Source organism: Neltuma alba, unplaced genomic scaffold (genome assembly GCF_004799145.2).
Source record: "Neltuma alba isolate B1F8T4 unplaced genomic scaffold, ASM479914v2 tig00010261_pilon, whole genome shotgun sequence".
In the NCBI taxonomy this organism is placed as follows: domain Eukaryota; kingdom Viridiplantae; phylum Streptophyta; class Magnoliopsida; order Fabales; family Fabaceae; genus Neltuma; species Neltuma alba.
The window spans coordinates 47,145-56,933 of NW_021635187.1; positions in this window are offsets into that span (position 1 = coordinate 47,145).

The following is a 9,789-nucleotide window of genomic DNA, read 5'->3' on the forward strand; positions in this document are numbered from 1 at the left end:
TAGTCTTCAAAAGTGATTCCAAATGCTTCTGCAAGATAAGTTATTTGTATAAACATAAGGTGTTACATTTTCTGTATCAGAGCAATGGTTCTGGCACTCAAAACAAATTTTTAAATTTTAAATTTTTTTTATGCTCTGAATTTTGAGAAAAACATTTTACACTGTTCATTAATAAGTTTATTTGGTCATTAGGATTACAGAAAGCTCAGATGGCTGTATGTGATAGTGGAAGTGGAAAATCAGGAGAGACCATTAGCAAGGTCATGCCCGGTGAGCCATATCCATAGTGGTATGACAAGACATGGTAGTATAGGGATATTGAGAGGTATGGAGAGCTTAGCACCAAATTCCCAACTATCTATGTAGATTACTTCGGTTTCAAGGGGAAGACTCCAGAGAGAGACACATCCACAGTTGTCTCTAATGATATACCAGCAATCATTAGGATACCTAGTGATAATGGAGCAGGTCCGAGTCAGATCCCTATACCTAAAATTAAGAAAGAGTTCCAGTGCCTTGCTCAACTAGTTCAGGAGTTCCAGTTTAGAAGCTATTTCATTAAGCCGTATGAGCACCAGGAAGCTGATGTATACTTAAGGTTCTTAGAGGACATTAAGAGCCTCTATTATTGGGTGACTAGGGAGGATCGTACCTTGGGAGATGATAATTGGATCCTAGCTCTGTATCATGTAATCCCCAAGACATGGAAATGGAATGAAGGAGTCAATGAGATATGTGATCGCCTACCCAGATGTACTTTCCTGGAGATGGTCGAGGCCATAGAGACCTTTGTATGGGCTACTTTTCCGTGAGCTGGTCACAGCTAATATTAGACTTGTGATGTACATAGTGTAAATAGTTTTGGACTGTATATAAGTTAGGCTAACTGCTAAAAACCCTGCATAATCCTTTTGTTGCTGTACAAATGTTAGTTATATAAATATGAGAAGTATGTTTTTATGATAAATGATTAAGGAGTTCCTTTATTCTCCCACAGTTAACTAAAGAACAAACAAAATGGTAAGAACGCGGAGAGGAGCAAGAAACACTCCTGAGAAACCACTTAGATACCCTATCCAGCAAGTAATGAATAGGCTAGAAGAACAACGAGTCATATAGCAAATACAAGAGGCGTAGTTACGACAGCAAGAAGAGAGAGATGTCACACCCTGATAATTTTATCCTAATTAATGAATGATTTGAGACTGACTAAGGTCAAGTAGTATAGTAGACTGGTAGAGGATCCAGGATATGAGGAAAAATCAGGATAGGGACATAACGGTCATTTTTTAAAAGACCGGTCAAGAAAGAGCAGTATTGGAAATAATATCCGAAATTCCTGAAAATTCCCAGAAAATCATGAAAAATAGAAAGGAGGGTACAGAATAATGTTTGAGGTTTAGAAGGTGAATATAGGATAAAAAATTAATTTATCAAGGAATTATTTGTAATTATTGGAATTTTTGGTTAATTAAGGAAAATTAGCCAATTTCCATTATTTAAAATATATGGAGGCCTAAAAAATTCAAGGAAAAATAGGGATAAATTATGTGACATATTATCCTAATTTATAAAATTACTTCCCACCTTTGGATGTACAGAGGTTAGCTTAAAGAATATTTATTACTGAATTATTATCGGTAGAATATTGCTTTTTGACGGAATAAAATTTAGAAAATTATAGAGGGAGGTAAAACTTGAGAAAAATCATGGAATATCCTTGGAATGAGAGGGATTTAAGGAGGTGTTGAAATCAAAATTTTGTGACAGTAAATTGGATAGGATTGTTGGAAAATCGGACCGAAAATACACAAATAATCAGTAGATTGTACTAAATATTGGATGAGTCATTTTTCTCCCAATTTTTAGAGTAATATTTTGGCCAAATTAAGGGGGAGGACAAAGTTAGAATTTTCCAAATTGTTCAAAGACATATAGAGAAATAAGAGACAAAACATTAAAATAATATTTTTTTACCACATGAAAATCACATGGTGAATAGGTATCCCTCCATGTGTCCTGTTCTTAAGGCTTGTGCTCTAAGATTTGTCCATGTGTAAAGTGGAAAAAAATAGACGGTCGAGATTGCATCTTTTTCTCCAAGGGCATTCTTGGTATTTTGAAAAATTCAAGCCTATAAATACCTCCCCTCACCCTTCACATTTCGGCCAAGAGGTTTTCCTAGAGAGGGAATGTTTTGCTCTTAAGTTCTAGGAGAGAGAAGGAAAGAAAGAAGAAAGAGAAAGGGAGAAAGAAAGATTAACCGCCTCTAATCGCCGATTAAGAGTTAATTAAGGTATGTTTACCTCCCTAAGTGTTAATTATTTTTAGTTAATTATTTATTTGAGGAAGATTAGGATTAATTACCTTGATTAATTATGGTTTAGTGATAGCTAAGATTAATCATGCTATTTGATTAAATATTAGTAAGTAATTAAGGTTAGTTACCTTGATTAATTAGTAATTAGTGATTAGTTATACTAATTGAAGGATGATTAATTATGATTAATCATGTTGATTAAGGAATGATTAAGGGTTAATCATGTGGATTAGAGAATGATTAATGGTTAATCCATAAGGGATTAGTGACTTAATCTTAGAGGATTATGTTGTATTAATGGCTATGTGACTTGAGGACCTTAATTAAATATTGAATTAAGGATTAAAGGTTAGTGACTAACCAAGAAAGCATGATTAATCATGGATTAAGGAAGAATTCCAAGACCTTAATTGAGGATTAAGGCTTGGTCAAACCAAAGTCAAAGGATTAGGAAAGGTATACAGAAGTTATAAATTGAAAGGCACAAGGGTAGTATTATATTGAGAAAGAATTGTATACTGGATAAGGAATTTACCATACCCTTACTGTATGGTTGATAGGCAATTTCTGGAAATCTAGGAGGACCTCAAGCAAGGAAAACAAGGAGGAAATATTAAGCGTGGAACCGAGGTAGCGTGAACTTGCAATTATTTTGTTGACCTGCATTTGGTGTTTCTGCTATGTGTGTTTATGTGCCATGAGAATGTTTATGCACAGATGATGTGAACTCCTTGCAATGTATGCCTTGGCTCTTGCATGATTGAGTTTTGACTAGAATGATTATATGCTCCATGATGATGACATGGATACAGAATGGTTATGGCATAGCATAAAGACTAGCAATGTTATTTTACTGCATGTAGCATACATCTTATGCATGTTAACCTGATGGTTGTATGTTCAATGCTACTGGGATTTCTATGAAATCTCATTCCTCCTATAACATGATATCCTAGGTGCCATTACTTCCAAGGAGAAGGGAAAAGAAATAATCATGGCTTGAGGAAATTATGATCTATGTATTGTATTATATGGTTTTAAACCTTTCTTTTCGAAGCCATGTAAGCATATTCTGATCATGAACACATAACATGATACCCTTTTTGGATGTATATTAATGGTAGAGTAGCTTTATATGCGAGTATGGTATGCTTATAGTGAAAAACGAAATGGTGCTAGAATTAGTGAAAAAGGGGGATAAAAATGGTCTAAATTTGACCAAACTTTGACCAATTAAGACCCTGGTCAAATGGTTGAATTTTTCCCTGAAATTTGGCATACAAATAGATCTTATTTTTCCCTTTAAAATGAGTGGTAAAGCATCATAATCGGAGCTCTGTGTAATAAGTTATGCCTTTCCGAAGTTAGGCAAAAATCCTGGAAAATAGAAAAATGACCAAATGAACAGTACTTTTTGAAATTAAAATCGGATGCGTTTCTGATTAAATTGGAACCTGAGTTCATTTTTCCTTGATAGATGATGTTAAGAGCTTCGAGTGAGACTTAGAACAACCTTGTTTCGATTTTTCTAGAATTAGTTATGATTTTTCAAGATTATGCCAAGGTTAAGGTTACAGTGAATAGTAATGCGGGAAAAGAAATTTTTAAACTCAGATTTTTCAACCCAGTAACCTGAAATTGCACTTCTGAATATCTTAACTTGGCATAATATAAGGATGTAAATGTAAGGTGTTACATTTATGGTATCAGAGCAAATGGTTCTGGCACTCAGAACAAATTTTAAAAATTTGTATGCTCTGAATCTTGAGGAAAACATGTTATAGTGCTCATTCATAAGTTTATTTGGTCACTAGAATTATAGAAAGCTCAGGTAATGGCTGTCTATGATAGTAGAAGTGGAAAATCAGGAGAGACCATTAGCAAGGTCATGCCCGATGAGCCATATCTGTGGTGGTACGATGAGACATGGTGGTACGAGGATATTGAGAGGTACGGAGAGCTTAGCACCAAATCCCTAACTATCCATGTAGATTACTTCGGTTTCAAGGGGAAGACTCCAGAGAGAGACACAGCCACAGTTGTCTCTAATGATATACCAGCAGTTGTTAGGATACCTAGTGATGATGGAGCAGGTCCGAGTCATATCCCTACACCTAAAATTAAGAAAGAGTTCTAGTGCCTTGCTCAACTAGTTTGAGAGTTCCAGTTTAGAAGCTATTTCATTAAGCCGTATGAGCACCAGGAAGCTGATGTATACTTAAGGTTCTTAGAGGACATTAAGAGCCTCTATTATTGGGTGACTAGGGAGGATCGTACCTTGGGAGATGATGATTGGATCCTAGCCCTGTATCATGTAATCCCCAAGACATGGAAATGGAATGAAGGAGTCAATGAGATATGTGATCGCCTACCCAGATGTACTTTCCTGGAGATGGTCGAGGCCATAGAGACCTTTGTATGGGCTACTTTTCCGTGAGCTGGTCACAGATAATATTAGACTTGTGATGTACATAGTGTAAATAGTTTTGAGTTGTATATAAGTTAGGATAACTGCTAAAAACTCTGTATAATCCTTTTGTTGCTGTATAAATGTTAGTTATATAAATATGAGAGGTATTTTTTTATGATAAATGATTAAGGAGTTCCTTTATTCTCCCATAGCTAACTAAAGAACAAACAAAATGGCGAGAACACGGAGAGGAGCAAGAAATACTCTTGAGGAACCACATAGAGATCCTATCTAGCAAGTAATGAATAGGCTGGATGAACAGCAACGAGTTGTGCAACAAATACAAGAAGCGCAGTTACGGCAGCGAGAAGAGAGAGATGCTGTTACAGCAGCAGCGATTGCTCAGTTACGACAATCTAAGTAAGTACAAGCTGAAGCAACTCCATAAGTCCAATAGCAAGTACCTGAAGAGCAAGCAGGATTGCCTGAGAACCAAGGGAGATATTCAGCAGTGGATTACAAAATTCTGCAAGCACAATCCATCAGAGTTCAAGGGTTCATCGGAACCACAAATAACTGAAGATTGGATTACCTGACTGGAGAAGATCTTTCGTGTAATGGGATGTTCATATGAGATTAAAGCTCAGATGGCAATTTATAAGCTAGAGAAAGAAGCGGATCAGTGGTAGAACAACACTAAGTTGGTACTGCAAGCCAACAACACTCCAATAACATGGGAGGTGTTCAAGGAAAGGTTCTACCAGAAGTACTTTCCCCGATCAGCACAAGGTAAAATGGAAGCTGAGTTCCTAGTGTTGCAGCAGGGGAATAATGAAACCTTTGATGACCACCTAGCAAAGCACATTCGGTTATCCCGTTATTCTGCTTATCTAAAATGTCTTAATGATGAACGGTGGAATACGGAGAAGTTGGTCAGAGGATTAAAGCCAACAATAAGGGAGGTCGTGGCGCCTCAACAGATAGAGAGTTTCAATAAGGCAGTGGAAGTTTGCCGTATTACTGAATCGAGTCAGAATCATCGAGGAATGATGCCAGTAGCTTTGAGAACTGAGAGACCCCCATCGAGGCTAAGTCAAGAAGGAACCTCTTATGTTAATAAGAAGAGGAAGAGGCTTGGCTTTGGCAGAAAGATGAGAAAAGGGAACAAACATTCTGAGGGGTTTGATATCACACAGAAGGCCAAGGAATGTGAGAACTGCGGCAAGAATCATGGCGATAGGCCATGTTTATTTGGCCAAAATGTGTGCTATAGATGTGGGAGACCGGGACACTTTTCAAAGGAATGCCCACAAGGGGCAGAAGGGATGAGACAGCAGACCCAAGGCAGAGTGTTTGCCCTTACACAGGAAGAGGCTCGTAAGTCACCTGACATGATCCAAGGTATGATCACTGTTAATGATTGCCTTGTGTATGCCATGTTTGACTCAGGTGCTAGCCATTCCTTTATATCGCATGACTGTGTTGGGCGATTAGGTCTGACTGTTGATACCTTGCCATATGATATTATTGTTTCCACTCCCACTAGTCCTAAAGTTGTTACTTCTAAAGCATGCCTGAATTGTATGGTTTGTTATGAGCATTACTACACTGCCATTGACTTGATATGCATGCCTTTTTGTGATATTGATGTGATAATTGGTTTGAATTGGTTGTTTGCCAATAACATACTTCTAGATTGTGGTAAGAAAACATTAGTATTACCCTCTAAGGAAGAAATCCCTAGAAAATAAGTAAGTTTAAATTACATAACTGAAGCCAAAGCGAGTAGATGTTTACAGCACAGATGTCAGGGATATTTTGTATTCTTCTCGATTCGAGTAGAGGTAGAAGAAGGAATCAAAGAAATACCGATAGTGAAAGACTTTTCAGAGATATTTCCAATAGAGATCAGTGGAATTCCGCCTGAGCGAGAAGTGGAGTTCACGATTGACCTTGTACTAGGGACAAGACTGATATCCAAAGCTCCATATCGAATGGCTCCCAACGAAATGGTTAAGCTAAAGAGACAAATCGAGGAGCTGTTGGAGAAGGGTTTTATAAGACCAAGTGTATCTCCCTGGGGTGCTCCAGTACTCTTTATTAAAAAGAAAGATGGTAGTCTGAGGTTATAAAGGTCCTGGAGCTTTCTGACGCTCTATCGTCACACTATCCTATTTCCATTCTAGAACCTCTAATGGTTGTAAAGGTCCTGGAGCTTTCTGACGCTCTATCTAAATCTTTTGGCACATTCATCTATTCAACACAAATAAAAAGAGAAGTGCTCCAATTTGTTATGGTAGCTCAAACCTTTGGAGCCTTTCTTAATAAACCAACATAAGAACTATCAGCTAGAAAAGCATTAAATCAACGAGGTGAGACAAACACCTCAATAACTAGCAATCTTGCCTACCATACAAATAAGTAAGTTCTCATGAGGTGTTAAGTGAGACAATTATAAATTCACAGCATTCAAACAAATTTCATATTGTTAAAATATTAATCAAATTAATTATAATAAATAATCCTTATTCCTCTATTATATCCATTGTTTTATATCCTCTGATTGAACCTATAAGCTAAAATTTTCATCCATATGACTAGTAATTAAACAACCTCATTGACTCAGTGATATAGATAGGCTAAAATTTGCAAAGCACGAGACTAGATCATAGGTTTTCCTTCTAGTCCACTAGTTAGGAGTCAATGAGTAATTAGGCCAAAGGACTCAAATGTACATGGTTTGCTCCCTTATATCCTTTTTGGTATATTCCTCATTATCAACATCCAAAGTGAACTCACAAGTTGCAATAATGAAATTTCCAGTTCTAATACTCTATAAATCCATAAAATTATCATACTAATCTTTTTCCAACAAATGACAAGTCTTACAAGACAATTTCAAAAACAATTTAGTTTCATAACTTAAATCATACTTCAATAGCACTTTATAAATCCCATATACTTTAAAATCAAGTACAGACAACATAGAAGCATGCATAATAAGTGAAAAGTGATTACCTCTTGCCGAAGTTAGGAAAAAGTGATGCAAACCAGAAGGAAAATTTCAAGGCAATTCGAGCCACGGTCTTGCATATTTAGGCATAAAAAGTGTTGCTTGAAGACTAGTCTAACTAGAGTTTGTTTATTTTGTCAAAGTCATTAATTTTTCTATTTATTTTGTGATTTTTATTTTTTAAAGAAGACCATGGGCAAAGAGTCACTAATTAGCATTTAGTTTCCATTTAATTATTAGTGGCATACTAGGATCTATTTATTTATTATTATGTGATTATCATTTTAGTTTAAAAGCCCATAATATTATCCCCATATAAGTCAAATTATCTTTCTTGATCTGATTCTATATCCCTATAATCATATCGTTTTCCATGATCTGATTTACTTAATTTTAAAATATTTTTGTTAACCATCGAGTCTTATCCATTCGTAAATTAGATTATTTGGGTTAATGTGTGACTAACACCCCAAAGTATTTTTCCTAGATGCACCTAATGCCATAAAGTTATTTCTAGTGCAATTTCACCCCCAAAAGTATTTACACTAATGCAGCCATATCTATCCCTAATAGAATAGTTTGTTTGGTTGTTAAGTTGCTTCATCAGCACCATTTTGGCCTAAACAATTGTACATGGCATATAAGATAAGCCACCAACGTGTCCATTTTATTTCTTCTTTCCTTTTTTGCTAACTCATCTCATATCTAAATATAGTTTTTAAGGGTAGAAGGAAAAATCATACCTAAGGAAAAGGAACGTAGGGCTCATTTTCATCTTTTTCATGTTATTCAAAAAGTAGTTGACTGATCAAGTTCGTTAATCTGTAGGGAAAAAGCATGCTCTATCACTTGGCTACACCATAATCCATACTAATCATTTGGCATCAGTTGTGCATCTACACCAACTACATGACAACATGACAATCCTTATTTTTTACAGTTTACATCAACCAACACCCTAAGTACACTTCAAACTCGACATCAGGAGAGGCTTTGGGAATATCTTGTTTTGCATATATGAACGTGATATTTTAAAGCACACAAAAAGAAAGAGTACATTTGTGCCATATATTTCTATCTAACAATTCACTGTGAATAAATTGAGGAATTCATTCAGAAAAACAAGGAAAATCTTAACTCTAAAAATAAGACAATACAATGGATCAAGGGCCAGTTAAAGTAGAGAGAAATATAGTTAATACAAGTTTGAATCTAAAATACTGATAGTGGTTGGACTGATATTTTAAATATCAGTTCAAGAAGGATTAAATTAGGAAGTCAAGTTAGAAATTCTCAAAAAAAGTCTTAGAAAATCATGTAAAATAGAATTAAGGGTCAAGGATCAATGTTTGAGGCCCCAGAGGAATTATTAGAAGGAAAATAAATAAATATAGAATTTTTTATATTTACAGGAATTTTGGTTATGCTTAGAAATAGTAATTAAAGTTAATTATGAAAAATACTTAGAGGGCTCAATAGTTCTTAAAAAAAGATGAAAAATACCTTAGAGGATTATAATAATTTATAAAATTGTTCCAAACTTCTTTTGATGAGGATGTTAGCTTTACTAATATTTAAAGTAGAATTATCATTAGTAAAGTGTCAATTTTAAAAAAAAGGAATTTAGAGAATTCTTGAGGGAATTAAATTTGAAGAAAAATTATAGGATTACCTCGCACTAGGAGAAGGCTAACAGTGCATTGAGATGAATTTTCTGAGACAGTAAAATGGACACGATACAAAAAAAATACATCCGGCACTGTAAAAGTATTTTGTGTAATGTGATGATACCCAGGGAAGTGAAAATTTTTGGAAAAATCTCCAATCCTATTCGCCTAAATATCATGCCTAATAAGGCCCAAGAAAGGGGAAAATAATTAAATGAAAATGAAAAGAAAATCAAGTTTCTAGAAAGTAATTAAGAAAAGTTAATCTTGGATTTAAGAAAGTTAACCAAGGTTAAAGTATAATAGAATGAAGGGCTAAGATGACATCACCACCATGATATAACATAAGCAACTGGCAAAATCACATTCATGAAGCCTA